At 46.0% G+C, this 24,836-nt stretch overlaps 1 protein-coding gene across 1 annotated transcript in view; it reads right to left on the bottom strand.

Moving 5' to 3' along the window:
- Positions 1 to 24,836, bottom strand: part of LOC308289655 (CXADR-like membrane protein) — a gene marked incomplete at both ends in the record, with an annotated part of 96,652 nt that overhangs the window by 35,998 nt on the left and 35,818 nt on the right. The window lies entirely within an intron of this gene.

Raw genomic sequence — 24,836 nt, 5'->3', positions numbered from 1 at the left:
TGTGTGTGTGTGTGTGTGTGTGTGTGTGTGTGTAAAGTACATGCGTGGGCCTGTATGTGTTGTAAAGGGCACATCCTCCCTGCAGACACACACAGCAGACACACACAGCCAAAGAAAAAAGGAGTATTTTTCTTTCACATACAGTATACTGTTGTTGCATTGCATTGTTTTGTCTATACACCAAGAGAAATTCCAATCCATTTCATTCAGTTTCATTGCAATGGTGATAAATGATGTCATCTGGAATCTTGGAGAAACGGATCTATTGAGGTGTACAGTATAAAGCTCAGTGAAAATAACCCAAAACAAAAACATTAGCTAGTGTTGTCAAGAGCGCCATAAGTCATTTTCGATAGAAAGCGTATAAACAGAAGAGAAAACAATCGCCTGGTTTGGGAGCAGAAAGTCAGCAATTTGGAATATCAAAAGAAAACAACTCCAAATCCAGTTAGAGAAATTGCATTTGCTTTGACAGAAATCAAATTTGCTTTCCCTCACGAACAAAACTTCTCTTTCATTCCTGCAGAGAAATGTTTTTTTTCCTTTCTTTCTCTGCCCCATACTATTCAATGAGCTATTGTACGGGGATTGAGCCTATTTCTCGCTTTGAGTGGCATTAAGCTATTTATCTTGGCAAGAGGTGTGTGCAAATGAAATGGAAATATTCATCCCGGGGACCTCTACTGTATGGCTGAAAGAGAAAACACTGAAAGGAAAACACGGAATGGTGGAAGGTTGATCTTCTGTTGAGTTCAAGCTCTGTTTGACCCTGTCAGCCTGACAGATGGCACAGTCAGAACCGAGACCGGCTGTATTCATTAAAACACTGTAGAAGACAGGTTCGCCTGCTGCTGATCAACTTAAAGCTCTCCTGCTGGGTATTGCTGTGTGGTATGATATGATATCAGCAAAGCTGTGCTGCGGCTTGGACAGATGGGCTTGCTGCGATATAAACAGCCATAATATCCACAATACACTCATAAATAACTGTATTTTCTACTCGCCCACCTCTTTTTCGCCCCGGCACATCAGGCGTGAAGAGACCATGCGGGCACGGCTCTCCGTTTCCCTGGGGCACGAGATGCACGTTGTCTATTTACCCGGTTGTTTATGTGCTCTAATCTCAATTTGTGGCGAGTCCCCCTGTGAACAAACTCCCTATCACGCCGTTGGAGTGGCAGGACTTGGGCATTGACCTCGAAAGATCAATACTTAATAAGCTTCTGCGCTGCCAAGTCCATTTTTTGCTGCAATCTGCAATTTTTTTATGTCCATTAGGTTGAGAATAGAGCTGACTAGGTGTGTGACCACAGGAAGTGGAATGCATTGTGGTCGCCGAGGCTCTCTCTCTCTCTCCTCTAGGTGATGGATGCTCTGCAATAGTGTGTGACCGATGAAAACTTCACATACTATCTTCTTCGTGTTGCTGTGAAGGAGTGCTACCGCTGGCGTTGATTAAATGCAGTTCGCTACACCAAAGGAGCCTTTAACAACTTGCGGGAAGACAGCGAGGCCCGCACTGGGACTGTTCGGTGGGAGCTGGGCCGCATACGACAGAGAAAGGGGAACGGCAGGAAATCAAGCCCAAAGCTAACGCTATATTTGGAGCAGCGCTAAAGCAGTAGCTTTACAAGCGACGATTAGAGTTGCCCCTAATCTGGACATGCTGGCGCTACATTTCGGGAACCTAGTGTGTGTATGTGGAGGGAGGGGCTCTGGGGATGTGTCAATGATAACCCACTTCTGCCCTTCTTTTAACCTGATCTTCCCTTTCAGTCCACACATAGATACATATTTTATTGTTTTCTTTAGGCCACTGCCGTTGTTTGTCAATGTCTAAAAGCCCCTGAGTTCACCTGGGGTTATACAGCAAAAATGCTTCTCAGCACAAGACAACAACACACTCCCTGATTCACTCACTCACTCACTCGCTCACTCGCTCACTCGCTCAGCCGGATCTGCGAGAGAATGGATTCTGAACACAGCAGAGTGGCTCCCATGTTGTACATTTCACTGGCTAATTGAAAACAGACGGGAGGCTAACTCTCTCGTTCCATCCGCCCAGTGCTGGCTCGCCACGTCAGTGACATATTAGTGCTGTCACCAGACCTGTGGTATGCGTCTGACATATCATTTCACTTGATTCATTAGCTAAGCAGAAAATATCCACACCTGAAGGACACCTGAAGTACAAATGAGAGGCTGGTGCCACACTGTTAACCACTGCCGCTGCTCAGGCAATCAATCCATGCTCGCTAGTGGCTGGGGAAAGGTACCACAATGACTGCCTGTCTGCGGGGAGACGGGTCAAGTTTTGGTCGGGGAAGTGGAGGCAGATGGGGTGGGGGTGCTGGTACCCGAGTCCCATTAAAACTGCAGCGCTAATAGCAATTCTCTTTGTCAGTAGAAAGATGAACGGCGCGAGTATGACCTTGTTAGTGTGGCATGTGAATTGATACTGTGTCCCAAAGAGAAGGATAAACAGAAAGGCTGAACTACACCCTAGTGTGTCCCGTGGCTCCTGGGGCTTGGACGAGTCATGAGTCCCGCACTGCCCACTGCCCTCTGCCCACTGCCCACTGCCCACTGCCAGGTGGGCAGGTGCCAATTTTGATCTGTTGGCTGGGGCAGCTCACAGAGACTGAGTGCTTTCTGCATGGGACGCGGAGGACAACAGACGCTCCAGGCCTTCCAAGAAAGGTCCTCACAGGCTCCTCCAGGAGAGCTAATGGACCAAGTTACCATCTGTCCTAATGACCTAAGGACACCACTATCGGTCACTTGGAGGTAACCCAATTAAATGCTGCATACTGTATTGTACATGGAACACACTTACAGTTAATCACACAAACATAGATACAGTAGGTACATGTGCGTACACATACACATACAATACTGTCTGTGACACTGACCATGCGTTGCTCTCTTATGCCAATTGTCGTCAAGTGTGGTATAAAGCAGTGGTTCTCAACCTGTGGGTCGGGACCCCCAAGGAGGTCCCCAAATGAACATTAACTTAATGTGCAACGTTGTTTTCTCACTCAACAGTAAACATAACGTTTAAGTGTAGGCCTATAGAAGGTATCTGCAAATTTCTAAAGTGACACTTTAAGGACATTTTAATACCTCTAAAATGACAAATTAACATTGGCCAAATATTAGTAGCAGAAATTGTGAAAATAGCCGATCTACATGCTCACAAGCATGTAGATCTGCTATTTTCACAATAGAACCATGTTATACAAAATGTAATGCCTCAACTCTTAGTGCTCGTCAGGGTGGGGGGGTGGGAGGGTCCCCAGTTCAAATATGATCATTTTGGGGATCGCGGCCTGAAAAGGTTGAGAACCACTGGTATAAAGCACAATTATTAAATTACAATTAATTTCATATGCATTTGGTGAATATAAAATATTGCTGATATACTAATAGGGAAGTGAAGCCCATTCTACTGTGCCGCTCATTGTAAGTCACTCTGATTAACAGCATTATATAAATGCCAATGTAAAATTAATGAATGTGAATGTAAAATCACAATATACGCATTAGCACATCGACACCAGCTGTCAAGCCTGAATGACTATGGTGTCATGAATCATGACTCCAGTCGATAGTACAGTATGAGCATATAGGCACTGCTGACCGGCCTAAACCATCAGAATGAAGAGCCTATTTAATATAAATGATATTTTAAAGAGAGCTGCACCATAGAAGACCATTAGCTATGTCCAGCTATGTCCCTGTGGACCAACACTGCGGCCGGAGGTCCCAGTCCGCACGTGGCAGGCTCTTACACAGACACACAGAGACACGCGGACAGACACACGCGCACGCACGCGCTCGCGCACAGAGAGCGCTTCCTAAATAAATAAGCTTGCCCTTTGGGCTGCACAGCACCAGTCCTTCCCGCCCCCCCTGACATCCAGATAAGGAATGCCCACGCGGCCACATCCGAGGGCTGAAGGGAGATTGAAACCAGATGAATGGAGCTCTGCCGCAGCCTGCTTCGCCAGGCCCATATTTCACTCCGCAAAAAAGCACTGATTAAAACGAAGTGCGGTGCAAGCACAGGGCCAAGGCCCCTCGCTAGTCTCATCACAGCGCAGGCTGGGGGGGCGGAGGCGTTTTGACGCAGACCGCTGGGAGGAAACGGGGGCAAAGGTCACCGCTAAAAAGCTTCTCCGATTGGCCGGCGCCGTCCCCACGGAGCTTTTGTGGAGAAGGCCCGGCTGTGCTCCTTATTTAGCTCAGACGAAATAAGTCAACCCTGACGACCCAGAATCCTTGTCTCCCCTCTTAGATGAAAACTTAATTAAATGAGATTTTTTTTGTTTAGTTTTTTTTCTCCTTTTTTTGCCTAAAAGGGAGGAGAAATGTGTCACCTTCCATTGTGATTTTTGGAGGGTTAGTGGAGGCTGAGGAGGAATAAAGTAGGCCACTTGGGTGGAAAACTGCAATCAGACGTGCCAAAGGAAATGAGGACAAACTGCAGGAATTATGGAGCAAGCAAGAAATATTAGCATTAGTTAGTTTATTTTTGTATTAGTTGCTGTAGATGCAGAAGGCTATATAGATCATGGGGGGTTCAATCTATAAAAATGCTAATCATTTACATAATTCATATTTCAATTAATAATGCATGTATGTATGTACATACATGTTCCACTAATAGCACACTCTGCTTCTCTATATAGCATCTGAAAAGGTATTAATTTGGCTTGTACAGTACAGAATGTTTTTCATAGGTTGCTCAAAGCTCAGGAGATTTCAAGAGCTTTTAAAGTGCTTTGAAGAAACGTTTTAAAATATATGAGGCAGTTTTTTTTTACATAAACGTGGTTTAATTAAGCCACATGTATCTCCACAAAGGCCTTCAAACATGCACTTTTGTGTGCGAGCATGTGCAACAAGAAAAGGGACACGAAGTGGAATGCATTTTGCCTAAACAAGTGAACCTGAAATTGGTCTACGCCTCAATTTTCCACAGCAATGTGGTGTAACGTTCACGTTCCTGTAGTCCCAAGTCATCAGACGTGGCCATAAAAGTTGAGCAATATCGCAACGTTTTGGGCCAAGACTTCGTGTGACTAAGAGGAAAGAAAAACAACTGAAGAAACAGAGGTGCCACGTGTCGTCTTTCACCGCCCCCGCCCAGTTCATACGCTCACACCATATGTGTTGTTGGTCTTCATGAGTTCACGGGAGCGTATGCTTGTGAGGTTGAAGGAGAAAGGCAATCATTTGTGTCTTTCTCGCTATAAATGTTGCCTGTGCGCGTGTGTGTGTGTGTGTGTGTGTGTGTGTGTGTGTGTGTGTGTGTGTGTGTGTGTGTGTGTGTGTGAGAGAGAGAGAGAGAGAGAGAGAGAGAGAGAGAGAGAGAGAGAGAGAGAGAGAGAGAGATGAGTGAGAGACTGAATGTTTAACATAGGAAGTGTGACTGAGTGTTTGGAAGCCAGTTTTCATCGGCTGTCTGCAATGGCTTCTCAAGGAGGAGAGAGAGAGAAAGAGAGAGAGAGGGAGAGAGAGAGAGGGAAGGAGGACAGACAGACAGACAGACAAAGAGGGTGAGAGAAAGTTACTCTAGAGACAGGAGAGGCAGAGATAAAGGGAGAAACAAAAAAAGAGAGAAAGGGAGCGAGCGGGAAAGGGAGGTACTAGGTAGTGAGTGAGGTTGAAAGGGGGGAGCAAGCGAGCGAGAGAGAGGTAGAAAGGGAGAGAGAGAGCGAGGGAGAAAGCCAGGAATAAAGAGAGCGAGACAGCGAGGATAGGGAGAAAGGGATGTAGAGAGAGAGAGAGAGAGACAGACAAAGGCAGGGGGAAAGAGAGAGGGAGAAAGGGAAGGAGAGAGAGAGGGAATGTCGTACTATTTTCCAGGCCTGGCTTGCGTCTCTTTCTCTTCCCCTCCCCACACAGCTGGTCAGCCACACTCACAAGTCAATGGCAAACACACACAGTCCTCTATCCCCCTGACATTTCTAGCTATGGTACCGCTGAGAGACCTATGGCTGGGCTGGACTGCCTGCCTGTCGCCCACCCGTACACACAAGTAAATAAAGGCTCAAGACCATAATGTTTAATCTACATTTGCTTTGGTCAACGAGAGGTTAATCTCATTGCCTCGTGCTAAATGGCATGCTCGGGCATCCTGTGACAAGACGAAGACTATACACAAGTTAATTAAAAGAGCATTTAAAGAGAAGACAGCAAGGCCCTGGCTGAACAAGGCTAATATGTTAGTTCCCCTCAGACGCTGGCACGTTGGTGGCGCGCAGCACTATTATACCGCCACTATTAGCGGTATTACAGTACAAAGGATAATAACAATGGTGAGGGAAAACAATGGGAGAAACCTGGCATGGGGACTGGCTTGGTTCTGTGGTGGAACATGTGCTTTGAGGCAACCTTCGGCGCTGGGTTTGTGGTTTACCTGCTGCGAGGGGCCTTGTTAAACTGAAGCCTCGCCACCACAATGCACGTGTTGCCCTATTAGAGCCGCTAATCAACTCTACAAAGAATAGCAGGTCATTAAAACAACAGCTCGAGGGATCCAAAGTGTTTGGGAGAACACCCACCAACCACAACAGGTTGCTCTAAGATAGCCATAGACGTTTTGGCAGCAAGACATCAGATAATGTGAGGTAAAGGAATAGAAATTGAGACCTTGCGAAAAATGTGCTTTAAAACCCAGCCGAAAACAGCACTGCCTGAAGTAGCCTATACAGGGAAAGGGGCACAGATTGATTGAGAGGGTGAGTGGAGAGGCCCTCTGTGGGGAAGAGACTGAATCAAAGTGCTGCATCAGAACATTTGGATGCTGGGGTGGCAGGGCTGTCCATCACCCTGTGACACCAGCGCATACAAAACCCAAAGCTGTAGGTTTGATCTGAGACAGCTGTGTTTATGCTGTTAAAGCGTTCTTGACCTAGTGACTGACCACCATACCCGTTCACCCACTGTAACTCACTCTGCATCGAGGTGTCATCTATTGCGTTGGTTCTCAAAGTCAGGTCCGGGGACCCCCTGGGGTCATTGAGGGAGTTCCAGGGGGTCCCGAGTTAAATGATAGTTAGGAACCAAATGGACCCTTATGGGTATGTAACTCAGAGAGTGTACAAATGGAACCAAATGGACCCTAATGGGTCCATTTGGTTCCGTTTTTTGTACACTCTGAGTGAAATTAACATTGATTTTACAATAACAATTCGGGTCTCAGAGATGGAAATGCCATTAAAAGGGCGTACGTAGCCTAATGCATGTGAAACTGGGGCTCCTTGAAATTAAAATGGTTGGGAATCACAACTAGAGCCGTAAAAATCTTCTCTTACCGGTATGTGTGGGGTCCCTGACTTATCTTTTCAAATGGGGGTCCACGGGCTAATAAGTGCAAATTTGGGGGTCCTTGACTTGAATAAGTTCGAGGACTACTGATCTACAGTAAATGGATGAAATGTGATATCATGTCATTTTGACTGGACGTGCAGCATGCCTATAACAATTCTAGTGGCACTAACAGGGTGACAGGCTCAGGGTCACAAGCCTTAAGGCTGCCTATCCTCCTCTGGGCTCTGACAAACAGCCCTCAGGATGTACCGGCGCACCATTACAGTTCCTCCTGCTTCCCGTGACTGAATGCCACACGACAGCAGTGCCGCGAAGGGAGATGTAGAAAGTTGAGGGAGCTGAAAGTAATAGAATGAATGAAAAACCTCCCCCGTGCACCCGGCTCTCCACTTTCAAGTGAATTAAACATTATGATGAATGCGGATGAGGAGGCATCTGAGGATATGCCATATGAGAGGAGGTGGCAGTTTAGCAGATGATAAGATCTGAAGTGGGGTGGGGGTGTGACTTGAATCTTTGCCTTTCTTCGGCGCTCAATCCCGACCTCCTTCCTCTTTCTTTAAGCACGTGCGTGTGTGTGCATCTGTGCACGAGCGTGTGCGGTTGTTATGCACCCTACATACCTACAACTTCTTTCATTTAAATGTGCCAGCCTGGCTTAAACCTAAAGTCTTCACTCAGAGGGTGGCAGCTCAAGCTATAATCAAGATTAGGGGGCTACCTTTTTGGGGGGCTGAAGAGAAAGGACACCCAGGAGGGAGGAATACATTGATTTACTCTAGGCTAGGGATGGGACGATATGTACATTTCATATCACGATTATTGTGACCAAAGAAATCACGATTTATGATATTATTATCGCCATGATAATCAAAATATCCGCAACATCCATTATCCTAGGGCGGAACATTTGCCAAAAAATAGCAGATTGGCTATTTTTTGGCAAAGAGATTTGAAGGAGAGTGAAAAAGAGACTGTATCAAGTACGTATATTATAAGTACCTTTTACCAAATACCAATAGATGGTTGAAGTCGTACCGGATATGCAGCTCTGCAAATAAATGTTGAATTGATCCCAGTGCATGACGGATGGACGATTTCACGATAAATTACATCTCCACGATACGATTATCGTGAGTGTTTTTTTTATCACGACAAACGATAACATAACTTATCGTCCCATCTCTACTCTATAGGCACTCCAGACATGCTAAGCACTTTGTCTTATACATATCGTACATCAGCCCCTGGGTGTAATTTTCCTATTTTAATTTAAAAACAGAACCAAAAAATAAATGAAAAGAACAAGGTGTCAGGGAGGGAGGGAGGAGGAGGAGCGATGGTGTACTCCTCTCTAGAAAGTTTGGGGATATGATGTTGACTCTGTGGCAGGTTCTGCTGATGCAAGGAGCTTTTGTCTGGAGATTAATGAAAGACGCTTGGCGTTCTGCGACCACTGAGAGGTTTATGCCAGAACGCTCTGCTCGCTCAGAGAAGCAATTCCTCCTCCTCCTCCTCTCGCCTCCATTTTCACCAGCACAAATAAATAAAAAAGAAAGGAAAAAAAAGGGGAAGTTCAGCTGTATTTCCAGATTTCTCTTCTGTTTCGCTCACTCTCGTTGACAAATCGATTTTTCTTTTCAAAATCGAAACTGAGATTTATAACCCCGCACCATGATTGAATGTTAACATATTTCTGTTTTTAATTATATCAGATTTCTGTGTGTGTGTGTGTGTGTGTGTGTGTGTGTGTGTGTGTGTGTGTGTGTGCGTGCGTGCGTGCGTGCGTGCGTGCGTGCGTGCGTGCGTGCGTGCGTGCGTGTGTGTGCGTGCGCGACTGCGCATGCATGTGTGCGTACATTTCTGCATGGTAACAGGACCAAAAGGGCACAGGGATTTGACTCATGCACTTTCAGGATATCGGGTATTGTCACAAAGCCCCCTCCCCACCCACACATACACAGAAACCCCTATAATCCTGCCAGTGTCGGTAGCAGATAAATCCTATAACAATGAGATGCATTCTCCGTGGGGTGTGCCACCATAAAGTATTATTACAGTGCAGAGTGATACACAGGGGCAGGTGGGACGCTACTGACTTCATGTGTCTGTCTGGTTCGCCGACACACTACAGTACATTCAGACAAACACGTCACGCTCGGGAACACACTGGCAGTCCCAGGGACCGAGTGACGGTCAGCTATACATCTGGGGAGCTTCGCTATGACAAGGAATCTATAGCTGTGTAGCTCGTATGGTACCTCATGTTCACACTGCCCGATGTAGAGGCTCCAGTCTCTGTGTAGTGTGTATAGATGAATAGATAGAGCAGTGGTTCCCAAATGATGTACTGAGTACTAGTCCAGCGATGCAACACTCCCTCCATGCATTTTCGCATCAGTAGCCTACTTTAAAGAGGTGAATTCTATACCCTCATTTTAACCTTTTCAACCTAGTGTCCTTATTATGGGCATATCATTAAAGACAAAAACTAAAAACTTTATATAAACGCACGCACGCACGCACGCACGCACGCACGCACGCACGCACGCACGCACGCACGCACGCACGCACGCACGCACGCACGCACGCACACACACACACACACACACACACACACACACACACACACACACACACACACACACACACACACACACACACACACACACACACACACACACACACACACACACACATTCCAAAAATAGCTAAAATTGTCCGTCAAACTAAGTGTGCCTTGAGATTTTGTCTCGCCCATTGGTGTGCCCATTGGGCACAAAAAACACTGCAGTATAACCTTGTCCTCTGTCAGCTGTCGAGTGCGTTCTGATGACTCATTAATAATGACAATGTTATAAATAAAATCATAATGGACTAGATTAGCATGCAGCCTCCAAGCAGGATCAAGTAAAAAAAAAAAAAAAAATGACTGCCTCTCCTCCACCTGAGAGACAGACAGTCTGCAGCTGTCCACAGACAGCTTGTCATGTGCTCTGTCTGTCTGTCTGTCTGTCTGTCTGTCTGTCTGTCTGTCTGCGTGCCCGATGGCCGTGCTGAGGTGGAACTGTGCCAGCAGACACACAGAGAGCAGCTAACCTCACACCGACACCCCGCTGTGAGCCACCAAACTGATTCACCATCCATCCATCCATCCATCCATCCATCCATCCATCCATCCATCCATCCATCCCCTCCCTCGTCTGTCTGGTCTGGAAGAAGCATGGTAAATGGTTTTGGTGGGGGTGGGGGTGTCAGGTCAAGGTGGGGAGACTGGTAAGAACAAAGCATCAGGGGGGCGAGAGAGGACATTAGCCCTGCTCCATATCGTTGTTGTTGGGTGGAAACCTTGTATCTCCAAGTTTCGAATTTGTATGTTCTTTCGCAACTGTTTTGGACATACAAGGTTTTCATCGGACAACGACGATATGAACATTTCATATCACGATTATTGTGACAAAAGAAATCGCGATTTGCGATATTATCGCGATAATCGAAATCCATTATCCTGGGGTTGGAACATTTGCCAAAAAATAGCAGATCTACAAGCTCACAACGCATCAATTATAATATGTTTAAATGATACCGGACATGCTGCTCGGCAAATAAAAGGTGAATTGATCCCAGGGCATGACAGAGGACGATATCACGATAAATGAAATCTCCACGATACGATTATCATGAGTGTTTTTTATCGTCCCATCCCTAACCTGCTCCTCCTCCGATCCCACCCTCCCTCCCTTCCACTTTGTATTTTTCTCTTTTAATGGGTATTCATTTGATAACAGAGAAACCATGCGAAACGGAGAGAGAGTGTACTGTTGAACAGAGAACAGCTGGCAAAAGAGAAAAAAGCCTACGGAGAAAAGAATATTGTGAAAACATAACGAAAAAAACATAATGACACAACACTGTCAACCAGATGTTTATTACTCAACACAGAAACACACACACACACGCGCACACACACACACACACACACACACACACACACACGCACACACACACACACACACACACACACACACACACACACACACACACACACCGATGAACACACGTGAGCAAACACACACACACACACACACACACACACACACACACACACACACACACACACACACACGCGCGCGCGCGCACACACGCACACACACACTAATGGAAACGCCCACGCCTGCATGGCGCCTGCCCCGTCAAGGGTGCATAATGCATGTGCCATGCATGGCTGGAACAGTGCCAGGGCAATGACAAGCTTCTCCCCCCTGATTTAATATAGCATCAAACAATTCCACTGGTCTATGTTCTCCCTTTTACGCAGTAGATTTACAGCAATGGCCTTGAGTAGGAAATGGATCAGAGCCGGAACTAAGACGATCGGAGAGACGACTTCTTCCCATTCCAACTGGATAACAATGTGCGCCAGGAGGACCAGCCCTTGTTGAGGCTAAAGCAGGGATCTTCAACGTTTTCAGGCCAAGGACCCGTTATTTGAGAGAGAGATGAAGCAGGGACTCCCACAACCTGTTCATAGATTCCATATAGTTTTGTCGTTTGACAGCATAATCATCAGTGTATTTTGGATTCATGTTAATTTGTGTTTTCAGATATTTTAACCACTTGAACCGTCAATACTTAATAAACTGGACCTTTCACTCTGTACTTAGTCCGCTCTTTTCCCCCTCTACACCAAAGCTATTTGCCAAAAAATAGCCGATCTACAAGCTCACAATGCCTCACAGCGCGAGGCGCTGTGAGCTTGTAGATCTGCTATTTTAGTCTAAAGTTCTCTGAATATGGACACTAGGGTTCAAGTGGTTAATATAAAAAAGGAGGAAAAAAAGTTTCTATCACACAAAGATTTGGAAGCCCCGCTGTAGCAACTCTGAGGACCCCCTAGAGGTCCCGGACCCCCTGTTGAAGACCCCCGGGCTAAAGGCAGCTGAAACAGAGGCCGAAGCCAAGACCTGATTCAGATTTTGAGCAGTCTTGAGACCTACTGTATAGAACACATCTCCCCTGGCAGGAGAGTTCAAGAGACAGTCAGTTTAGTTTAAAGCCCAAAGAGAAACTAAGACATCTTGTTCTTTTTGCTGTTATCTCACTCTGCAAAGAGAGAGAGATCTTTTTCCTCCTAGTATATTTCTCATGGTAATGTTTCTATTGGTGGTATGGGCATGGTGTGATGTGATATGACACCTGAGATGTGCACAAGGGGCCAAGCTAATGGGGGGCAGGGGGAGGGGCAGGTCAACCTGAGATTCTACCTGATGATGATGATGAGTGTGTGTGTGTGTGTGTGTGTGTGTGTGTGTGTGTGTGTGTGTGTGTGTGTGTGTGTGCGTGCGTGCGTGCGTGCGTGCGTGCGTGCGTGCGTGCATGCGTGCATGCGTGTGTGCTCTAAGCTGACCACCCACCAGCATAAGCTAAAGTGACGTCACTGCATATGAGGAATCACCATGTCAAACACCATGGATGAAACTAGGTCTCTGCCACCAAACATGGTTTGCAGCACATGGTTTGGTAAAAATGAACAGATGCAAAAAAGGAACCAAAACACAACAACCTTTGGCGGTGCACAGAATGGCTGGATAATGGTGAACTCCTTCCACACACTTTTAGGGAAATCCCGGCAGTACCATTTGGTTTGGCAGGCCCAGTTCCTCATTGACAATATGTATACTGTATGTATATGTTCTTCTATTAAAGTGTTGATCATGCCATTTCCGTATTGGCAACACCATGTGTTATAGCGTCCCTATTCTGGGCATGGCATAATAGACGAACGGTTATTTAATTTAGATGAAGAGATTTGGAGTAGAGGGTAAAAAAAGGAGGGGGCCAAGTATAGACCCTTGGGGGATCCTGTTAAATGAAGTATATAGGGTTTTAGTCATAAATAAGGCTGTGGCCGTGGGTATGTGATAAAAATTAAATAAAAATACGTAGCCCCAGGTCGGATAACCTTGAGCAACGACGAATGCCCAGGTGATAATCTACAGTATATATACAGTATATGATTATTAATGCATGGGCAAAGATGGGGCTGGGCTTCTTAATGCAGTTGTTCATTCATTGATAAGGTAGGTTGATCAGGGCTGGATGGTGGGCTGATTACGGTAGGCTGGATGGTGCTGATTACAGTGCACTGTGAATAGAAGAGGTAGAGGGGGGGAGGGAGGGGGGGGGGCAGTCCTGTATAGTTTAATGAGCAGAACAGATTAGCCGGGAGCAGGGTCGAAGGAGCAAGCACACACAGCCATCGTATAGACAGTGCACCCTCCCCCTCTAGCCACACTGCATACACACACACACACACACACACACACACACACACACACACACACACACACACACACACACACACACACACACACACACACTGGTGCAGAGAGAGTATATACCTAATGGTGTATTTCTCTGGGTGTGTGTTAGTGCACTGCAGGCACATACACGCACGCACGCGCACACACGCACGCACGCACGCACGCACGCACGCACGCACGCACGCACGCACGCACGCACACACACACACACACACACACACACACACACACACACCCCTACGCACGCACGCACGCACGCACGCACGCACGCACGCACACACACACACACACACACACACACACACACACACACACACACACACACACACACACACACACACACACACACACACACACACACACGCACACACGCACGCACAAAGCTGCTATGCCTACCTATTAGCACATTTGCGAAGATGAAAAACGTACAAACACGTACACAGTCACACACGCACACACACAGTACTGTATATAGATTATGCATACTTAATAGCACAATCTCAATCTCTCACACAAACACGCACACACACACACCAGTGCGCGCACACACACACACACACACACACACACACACACACACACACACACACACACACACACACACACACACACACACACACACACACACACACACACACACACACACACACACGCACACACTTGGGCCCAGCACTAATGCTGCCCTAAGCAATGTGCTGCTGAGTCCACGGGGCGACCTTCAAAACCCCAACGTCCTCTCTCCCTGAGATGTCCTTTACCACAGGCTCACTCCCCTGCCACTCAAACACGACATGGGGGTGGGAACCACATCTGCATGGGCAAGTAGACGGAGGGGAGAGAGAGAGAGAGAGAGAGAGAGAGAGAGAGAGAGAGAGAGAGAGAGAGAGAGAGAGAGAGAGAGCTCCTTCTCCGAGCACGGCCAATCTGAATAGGGATTTCTGCATTATACTGCATTAGAAATCGCTACAATTCCCTGGATTCACACGCGGCTTACATATTTAAAATAGTCTAAATATTAATGCGCCGTGCACTGCCTATATGCTTCACGTGTTGTGTGTGTGTGTGTGTGTGTGTACAACACAAACACTGTGTAGCCTGTATAACTGACATGTAAATGTGCTCGGCTGATCTGGACTCGGATCACGGCTGAGAAGCGAGGTGAGGTTCCCTCCCCTTCACTCTGCTTCGATCCCCAAGCCACCCCTCTGTGCGGTACACGTATATCGTCGTTGGCAGAAACCTTGTATCTCCGAGTTTCAAAATTGTACGTTTTTTCGCTAAGTAAAGCCCTGCTTCATCATACAAGGCCGTCGCACAAAACTAGTGAAAACAGACGATCTACAAGCACACAACGCCTCGCGGTGCGAGGCGTTGTGTGCTTGTAGATCGGCTGTTTTCAGTAGTTTAGTAAATGTTTTAAATGATAAATACAAAAGGAACGCTTTTGGACATACAAGGTTTCCACCCGACAACGACGATATGTACTTCATCTCAAAGCTGCCAAAAGAAAAGGAAAAAAAGGAAAAAATATGGTCTAATGACATTTGAAGGGCTTCGTTTTACCATTAAGTCTACTAGACTTCGTATTTTCCCTTCCGTTCCCTTGCAGCCAGTAAAAGGCACTTGGGGCGTGCCTGCATGCTCGTTGGCCGATCGTCTGCGTAATGTCACTGGGTTTTAGCGGGAATTAATTTTAATGTCACTCGGTCTCCCCACGCCTGAATGTCACTGGCTTTTAATTGGCCTCCTCGCCAAATGGCGGGTGTTGTTTGTGGCCCGGAGCTATGGACTATGGATGGAGTGGAGAACGCAAAAAGGGGGGGACGTGCGAGGTAGATTGCGGCTGCCTGCAACTGTACTATAAACTAGTTCCAATTTTGGGTAACTGGCCTGCGGTACAGCGCACTAGACTCCTGAGCCAATCACTGAGAGGTTTCTGAACATGGGCCAAGGCAAATGGACCGGTTCCCTCATCACAAATGGACCGCTCGGCTTGCTGCATTGTTTCATTAGCGCCAGGAAATTCTGCACGATGATGTGTGAAAGAATAGGCCACATAAAACACTGTAGTGTTTCCAGTACTGGTACGCCTCACCTCACCGTGCTAACTGCAAGACAAATGGCCCCGTGTTGTGTCACTCATCAAAGAGGCTAAAAAGGCTTACTTAAAAGTTCTTCTGAGGACAAGCCATGGAGGCAATCATGAAAAGTTATTACAGAGAGAAGCAAAGTGATGAAGTAATGAAGCATTGATGAAGTAATGAGGAAAGATACAACCATGTAATTTAGTTGTTAAGTCTACAAGCAATGAAAAGAAGCCACAAACCAAGATGGCAAGTATATCTGTAACAATATACTGTAAGAGCAAAGCGAATACAATAATAATACAGTATGACATGGAAAAAATCTGATATGCAGCCTTTACTGTAGCATTCTTATTGAAACCCAGCCAGTCTACAGTTATCTGACTGTGTGATGTGCTGCTAATGTTGTAGTGGAGATTTGAAAAGGGGCAGAGTTCAAACCAGTCACAGCTGCTCCAAAGCCCTGCTTGTGGCTTGTGGCTGCGGAGACACTGCATGCACGCACGCACGCACGCACAAACACACTAACAAACAACTAACTGAGCAGTCAGGGACAAAGGCTTGGAGCCAGGAGGGTGTAAGGGATTTTTTTGTTGTTGACCAAAGTGACTTCTATATATCATGATAAATCCTCTGATGAGAGCTGACAAGTGCAAAAAGCACTTTAATGAAATCTTAACCAAAATGGAATTGATCAACAAAATGTCTCCCCCCAAAAATCAAATTGAACACGACAAGTTAAAGATGAAGTTGTATTTTTGGCTCTCTTCAACCAGTTCATCAAAACCATAGTTTATTTAATGCTCCTGTGGCTCATATCCATCACTGGATGTCACATGCCAGCCTCCCTATCCCATTTGAAACACATTGGCACCAGTGTGCCACTCAGGGAGCTCTCAAACCAGTGCCAGCCCAGAGACCTGGCAATAGCACTGTTGACCATGCTAGCACCCAAGGCACTCGTAATGGCCGTCTCTTTGCCCACACACAATCCCTGGCCTCGGTAGGGATTAACGTTGTTCTTTTACACTAGCTACTCATACACAGAAAAAAATCCTTACTTTAATTTAGTTTTAATTTAACTCTGAGAGTCCACAAATGGAACCAATTATGGGTCAATTTCGTTCCATTTGTGCATTCTCAGAGTTAAATTAACACACAGGATTCTACAGGGTATCAAACCTTGATGGCTCAGTTTTCTTTTCTTTTTTCTTTTTTTTTAACTTTTATTTTCTTTTTTCTAATCATGAAGGATTGCTAAATGTTTTAGGATATGGGATGGATAGAAAATAAAGGAATAATGATAATCACTTCATTGTGATTGCCTAGACCAGTGGTTCTCAAAGTTCCTTTATGGGGGTCTAAATGGACCCATATAAGTCTGTAACCCTGACAGTGTACAAATGGAACCAAATGAACCCATAATTGGTTCCATTTGTACACTGTCAGAGTTAAGGGGAGACCTTGAAATTTGAATGTTTGAGAAACACTGGCCTATAAACCTTCAGAACTGACAGCGCTGTGTTAGCTTTCTCCTTGATGCACATATGTTTAAGTGTGTGGTCGGGGCAAGACCGAGGTTCAGGGTAAAGTATGGAATAACAACGTCTGACATCATCTCAACAGGCAACAGCTTGTGATTGCGGTTTTGATCACAGATAGAAATGTTGGCTCAGAAAAGGTCTCAAGATAGCATACTTAGCCCTGTTGTAATATCCTGGACATGGAAACGATCCGCTAATTGACAAGTGGCTTATGACAACTCTGGCTCCGGCACACGGTCCAGTTTTTTTTTACAAAGTCTTGAGTGCTTTTCGTCATTCATCCAACAAAACTGTAGAGTGTAGATCCACCGTCAAAGGGCCGTGCTCTCGTGCGGTTTTGAAATGCGACAGGAATTTGTGGGAAGAGCCAAAGTGGGACTGCACACACAGTGCAAATGTTTCGCAAACGGAAAATAAATCGTATCGGGTTTCTACTTTCAGGAAAATAAAATGGGTTGTTTTTGTATACAAAAACCCCCGCGTCTCCGAGGAAGCACTCAGTTCCACATAAACACATGGAGGCGGAATGACGGAGGTAGAGAGGGTAAACGTGCTGCTGTTTCGCAATAAAAGTGCACGTGTGTGTGTGTGGGTGTAGTAGTGTGTACACATGAATGTGTATGTGTTACACAGTGCATGCAAATGAACGTGTGACAATGAATGTGCATCTACAGTACGTACACGTACAGTATGTGTTCGCATGTCCCTGTGAAAGGCTCTGTTGGCCTGTTTCTTTATGTGTGTGTACTGTAACTCCCCAGTGTGTGATCCTGGTAGCGGGGCTGGAATATGTTCCGGCATTTATCATCTCTCTGTGACTATACATGGAAATCAGGTGAGTCTAGGGATAAGAATAGACCACCCGACAGCCATGCAGTGGGCAAGCCAATGCACACAAGCAAGTTCTTCTCAAGGATACTGAGGCACGCACGTAGACACACACACAGGCAAAATCAGACACACAGACACAGACACACAGACACACACACACACACACACACACACACACACACACACACACACACACACACACACACACACACGCACGCACACACACACACACACACACACAAACAAACACCCCGTTGGCCTTCCTCCTTGACCCTCTCCTTAGCGATGGCCAGCAGGGCAGACATTCCTCATCCACAGTCTGGGCCAAAGCTCTTTGTTTGGATTAGCCGAGAGAGAGAGAGAGAGAGAGAGCAGAGCCCCATCAGTCCCAGTGGCTGATGGGACGGCACACGTCAGCCTGCCGCTGGCTGGCTGACACACACACAAACACACACGCGCACACACACGCACGCACGCTGCATGCGCGAGAGAGAGGCGCGTGCGCACACACAAACCCACATACATGGTAGGAAGCTAAGTTCCTTACATATACACATATCGTCGTTGTCGGGTGGAAACCTTGTATGTCCAAGACCTTTCGTTTTGTAATTTATCGTTTTAAAAATGAACTAAACTAGTGTAAACAGCAGATCTACAAGCACACAACGCCTCGCACCGCGAGGCGCTGTGTGCTTGTAGATCGGCTGTTTTCACTACTTTTGTGCAACGGCCTTGTGTGATGAAGCAGGGCTTTACTTGGTGAAAAAACGTACAAACTTGAAACTTGGAGATACGAGGTTTCTGTCTGACAGTGATGATATGTAGACAGTAGCTTGACCCCCCCCCCCACACACACACACACATGCTTATCCACCTCACCCAGTACACAAGCAGCCAGCCAGCCTGCCGGCTGGCCATATAGAGGCATGGTGGTGACCCATTGCCTTTCATGGGAGAGCTGCTGTCTTCCTGAGTTGTTCCATTAGGTCTGTTGTTCTAAGTCCCTATATATTTAACTGTCCTGGGGGGAGATCGACTATACAGTAGAAGAGGAAAACAAGAGAAAGGGGGAGTGAACGAGGCATTGAGTAGGAAGAATAGCCGAAGAAGAGGGGGAGAAAGAAAAGAGGACAGAAGGAAGGGAGGGAGAGAAGGAGGAGGGTGGGAGGAGGAGGCCAAGGAGAAATAGAGAGAGAAAGAGAGAAAATGGGCCGGGGGATGAGCGATGGAGGAAGCGTCCAGGAGATCCGAGGGATGAAATGTTCTCTCACAGTGTTTAGGTTTGGAGCTGTTTTGGCAGCGGGCCTTTTCCCCTCTCAAATCCCCTGTTTCCTGACTGCAGGAACACCTGAGAGGCTGTTGTGCACACATCTATGCTGGCTGTATCAAAGATGGCTGAACCTTGGCTGCAGTGCATCTCCGAAACAGCAACGGGAGGCTCCGGTGGGAGCCCAGCTCTCACAACACAAAGTTCAACCCCTTGCTGCCCGCGGAGGCAGGGGTGTCGCACCAAATTCTGGGCCCTAGGTACAAGGATTCATTGTGGGCCCCCCATGAATGTTCTTCATAGGGGGAACCGGGAAGCATTATTACGCATTATGTTGTGCTTTAACTATTGGAAAATAGCAGATATGCTGCGAGCTTGTGGATCTGCTTTTTTTGAAAAATCAAAAAGTTTGAATATTTCAAATCCTTCTAAGATTTTTTTATGTTTCTATGTCAGTGGTGCGCAAACTTTTTCATGTGAAGGACCACCAAATTGGCCCACGGACCCCCTTCTCAAAATATTTAGTTCCAGGGACCCCCCAGAAGCAAAATTTGAGACACGAATACACATATTCAAAGATTTGCACACATTTTCACGACTTTTCAAAAATAGCAGATCTAGAAGCTCGCAGCACTGTGAGCTTGTATATCTGCTATTTTTCAATAGTTAAAGCATAAAATAACTAATGCCCCTCCACCCTAGTAACCCAGTCCCACTCCCCCCCCCTTGTGACGCCCCTGCACAAAGGTGTTCTGGGTCACTGGAAGGATGACTTCACAAAACCAAACAGCGTATGTTTGTACATGAATAAATGAGTGGGTCATGTTGGAAGTCATGGTCATGGTCAGGAGTGGGTCGTGATTTATTTATTTATTATTACATTTTAAAAATCACACCACAGATAAAGCTACAAGAACCTAAAGTAACATATCGGCGTTGTCAGGTGGAGACCTTGTATGTCCAAAACCGTTCCTTTTTATCATTTAAGAAAATTAACTAAGCTAGTGAAAACAGCCGATCTATAAGCACACAATTGTAGATCTGCTGTTTTCACTACTTTTGTGCGACAGACTTGTCTGATGAAGCAGGGCTTCACGTTGAAACTAAAATACGTTAGCTCTCCTCACGTATTTGTGGTGTTAACTGCTATTCCACGAAAAGCAGGCTCTGTCTCTTATTTCTTGGCATTCGTATTTTTACAGTTATAGTTCCATGACATTATGGATATGTCCCTGATTGTTACATAGCTTACCCAACAGTTGTTCTTGTAACTTAGTAGCATGTTACAACATGTCGTTATTATGACAGATGCTAGGTTCGATGTTGACCTGGTATCGATGATGACCTGGTTCTCTTTGCACTGTAGGCTACTTATGTGACTATTTATCTCATTGTTTGTGATTCATACTATGCCTACTCAGTACTCTCTGTCTGGATCATTTCTAAATTGTAACTCAGTCTGGAAGAGCATCGGCTTAAAGCCTAAAATGTATTCAGCCAGGAATAGGACTGATGTAGAACATTGTGATATAATAAAACAACTCCTCATGGTAGAGATCCAGAACAGAGATAAATTATAGAATAATACAGAAGAGCGCTGTGTGGTAGCATGTCTCAACACAACGTCTCCCCTCGGATATTCTATATATAGGATATGCAAATGTACTGTAACCGGCGCACATCTCTGCTGTCAGCAGAAAAAGTCACCTCTTAAAAGTCAACTTTTCAGGAAGACAATTGTGTTATTCTCAGATGGACAGACAGCAGGGCACGCTCGAAATCTTATCATCGGCCTGGAATTCAATTGACGGATCCTACAGAGATGTAGGTCATCATGGCTCAGTCCACAGAGGACAACATGCCGTAGGAAAAGTGAAAGCACAGCTAAAACTCAAGATTGGTGAAATCCGACCCCATTAAACCTAGCTACCCAATTTTGGACAATTTTTCGAAAATATTTTTTAATCTTTAATATTAATCTTTCAAAAATAGCGAAACTAGCAGACCCGAAAGATCACATTGCATTGTTTGCATCGCGACACATTGGCAGCTTGTAGAATTTCCACTACTTGTTGTAGGTAAGTAAGTTGTAAGTATATCATCACTGTCGGGCAGAAACCTTGTATCTCCTAGTTTCAAATGTGTACGTTTTTTTTTGTAAAGTAAAGCCCTGCTTCACCATACAAGACTGTTGCAAAGAACTAGTGAAAATAGCAGATCTAGAAGCACTCTACAAGCCTTGTGTGCTTGTAGGTAGGCTATATTCTCACTAGTTCTGTTTCACTTTAACTCTTAAAAAAAAAAAAAAAAAAAAAGAAAGAAAAGGGAAGCACTTTCAATTTGTTTACACCCAACAACGGTGATATAAGGCTAAGACAAGCGGATAAGATGATACACAAATACACTTTGTGCCAGTCATGGAGATTCTGAGAGCTACTAGCTGTGCCTCTGCATTAACACAGTGTAAAATCCAGCGAGATACCCACTGCAAACACATTATCCAACGGGTGGTTCCAGTCGACTAAACAATCACCCACCAGTCTCCATTGTGACTCAGGGGAGTCATAACCCACTCATTATAAATGAATGGAGCTCAGGCTAGCGCATGCACTGTAGGCACAGCGGTATAGGCACGTCATAACGGAGGAGGCAATAATAGCCTTTATTCTGTTACCACGTCAAAATAATTCACGGTTATTCAGAGTTCAAATACTATGATGCACTGCCATCGGGAAACAAAGGGTTGCGTGGACTATTGGCCATTTGCAAATGACGCTCTAGTGCAGGGGTCTTCAACAGGGGGTCCGGGACCCCTAGGGGCTCCTCAGAGTTACTACAGGGGGTCCTCCAAATCTTTGTGTGATAGAAACTATTTTTCCCCCTTTTTTATATTAACCACTTGAACCCTAGAGTCCATATTCGTAGAACTTTAGTCAAAAATAGTCGATCTACAAGCTCACAATGCCTCGCGTTGTGAGCTTGTAGGTTGGCTATTTTTGGCAAAGAGCTTTGGTGTAGAGGGGAAAAAGAGAAGACTAAGTACATAGTGAAAGGTCAAGTTTATGGACGGTTCAAGTGGTTAAATATCCGAAAACACACATTAACATGAATCCAAAATACACTGACGATCGTGCTGTCAAACAATGAAACTATATGAAATCTATGAAAAGGTTGTGATGAAAAGACCCTGCTTCATCTCTCTCTTATATTACATTATATAACTAAACCGAAGGTGACGGTGCCTTTTCCATCAAGGCCTGTCAGAGGTTAGCTAGCTCAGTGACCACTTTTAAATCTCTTCTCTACCATAGGATTCAAAAAACTAAGTTTCAACTTAACCTCGAACACATCTACCCTGTAGTGTAGGCGCAGGTCCTGACTCATACCTTTAACAGGAATCTATAAGGAGCTTTACTCTCCCGGCCAGCAATTATTTTTCAACGGATGTGGGCGTCAACTTCATCAGATGTCTTGATACCTGGGGTGGGATGGAGGCTCATTCATATGCAGCCGCATGACGGCGGGGACACTGTGGGCGTGGGATCACGTCCCCCGGTGATGGTGAGTCATGGCACAGTCAATAGCCTTGTTATCTCCCCAGCACACTGACCTTATGCACAAGATTGAGGGCTAAGGGATATTACGGGGGGGAAGATCAACATCGGGTAAAAATATCATAAACACAAATAGCGGAACTATTGGCAGCAGATGCTGCGTGGCTTGCAGGTCTGGAATTTCGTCATTTGAGGGGCAAGGCCACTTGGCCTTTGGTGTTGTAATTCTTTTGGGGGACACAAAGGCCAAATGCCAGGGCAGGAAGGCCATCAAATAAAACAATATTTTAGTCCATTGAAAGAATTTGTTGAATTCAAGTGTTAGGGATGATAACCTAATCTGCAGTGAAATGGATAAATGATGGTATGGATGGATACAATCTGATCCATGCTCAGGCCTGCACCAATCAAGTCACTGGATTGGTTTAAAGATGGGGACTTCAGGGAGTTAAGATCTCAGATTCTCAACAAAAGACACTGGCAAGAGACACCAGAGTCTACTGTACTGTCTACATATTGAAAGAGACTAATGCTGGGGCATTAAGGCCACTGTGGCCTCAGGTCATGCCATTGGTTTGAAGAGCAAACTGAGGGGCAACGGTGGCCATGGCCTTCATGGCCTCCATGAAATTCCTGCCCTGGTTGCGTGACAGGGGAGAGTGCCGCTGGTGACCACAACAACACTGCCGATTCGAATGCTGTGACTGAGTAAAAATCGGAGCTCGCCTTCAGCGACTCAGCGATTCGGGTGTACTTTTGAGCAAGGCACTTCACCCTACGAGTTGCTCCAGCGGCCAATGGTTAGAGCTTCATCGGCTGCACCGCCAGCCAGGCAGGGCATTGCTTCACACGGCAGTTCAGGTGACCCCACCCGTTCCCCGACAGATGATGATGGTGGGGAAATAAATAAATAAATAAAAACAAATAAAATAGAGAGAGAGCGTCTCTGCCCTGCTGTGGAGGTGCAGCTGCCTTGGACGGCCGCCAACATTCTCCACCTCCTCCTGTGCCTCCGTTCTGTCATCGTCTAATACACACCGATGAAAATCGCCGCTCGCGATTCACGGGTGCAGAATGACCATAAAGAAAAGAATAAAAGGCCTCCTCACCCTTTTTAGTGTGACGCTGGCGGATCCGTGTTCCAGCCTGCACAAAAAGCCTCCAGGAAAATAATGCATGTTCCCATCAGTCATGCTACACTGCAGTGCTCTGCAGTGCAGACACATACACATAAGAGCGTGTGCACGCGCACATGCAGACACACACACACACACGCACACACGCACAAACCCCACGCCGCCACCCCTTCCTGCTCCATGCACCCTCGCCCCAATCCATCATTCCTGGGGTCTGGGAGCTCTCTCATTCCTCTCCCCTCCTTTCTGTTTCTCTCTTTCTGACTGTATAGGGACATAGGTGGAGAGGGAGGGAGGGAGGGAGGGAGAGGCAGAATAAAAGAGACAGAGAGAGTAAACGTAACAGAATAACGGAAACAAAGAGCACGAGTGTTTGAGATGGAAAATAGCCGCAAGATAAAGAATCGTTCTGTTAAAGAAAAACAGAACCACGGAGGACGAGAGAGCAATAGAGAAGAAGAACAGACGATAGAGAGAGACTTGAGGGAGAGACTTATGAGAGAGAATACATTAAATCAGTGTTATTTTATCCATGAGGGCATGTAAAGGTCCGTTTGGACACTCTGCTAGTTAAATGACATGTAAGGGTGCGTTTGGACACATTCTGGTAGTTAAAGGACATGTAAGGGTGCGTTTGGACACATTCTGGTAGTTAAAGGACATGTAAGGGTGCGTATGGACACTCTGGTATTTAAATGGGCACTGAGGATGTGACTGTGTGGGTGTGGTGCAGCAGTCAGACTACAGGGGGCCGGC

The sequence above is a fragment of the Nannobrachium achirus genome (genome assembly GCF_963921795.1).
Source record: "Nannobrachium achirus genome assembly, chromosome: 8".
Classification (NCBI taxonomy): Eukaryota; Metazoa; Chordata; class Actinopteri; order Myctophiformes; family Myctophidae; genus Nannobrachium; species Nannobrachium achirus.
The sequence above is the reverse complement of the archived record's forward strand: the minus strand, read 5'-3'. Positions and strand labels throughout refer to the sequence as shown.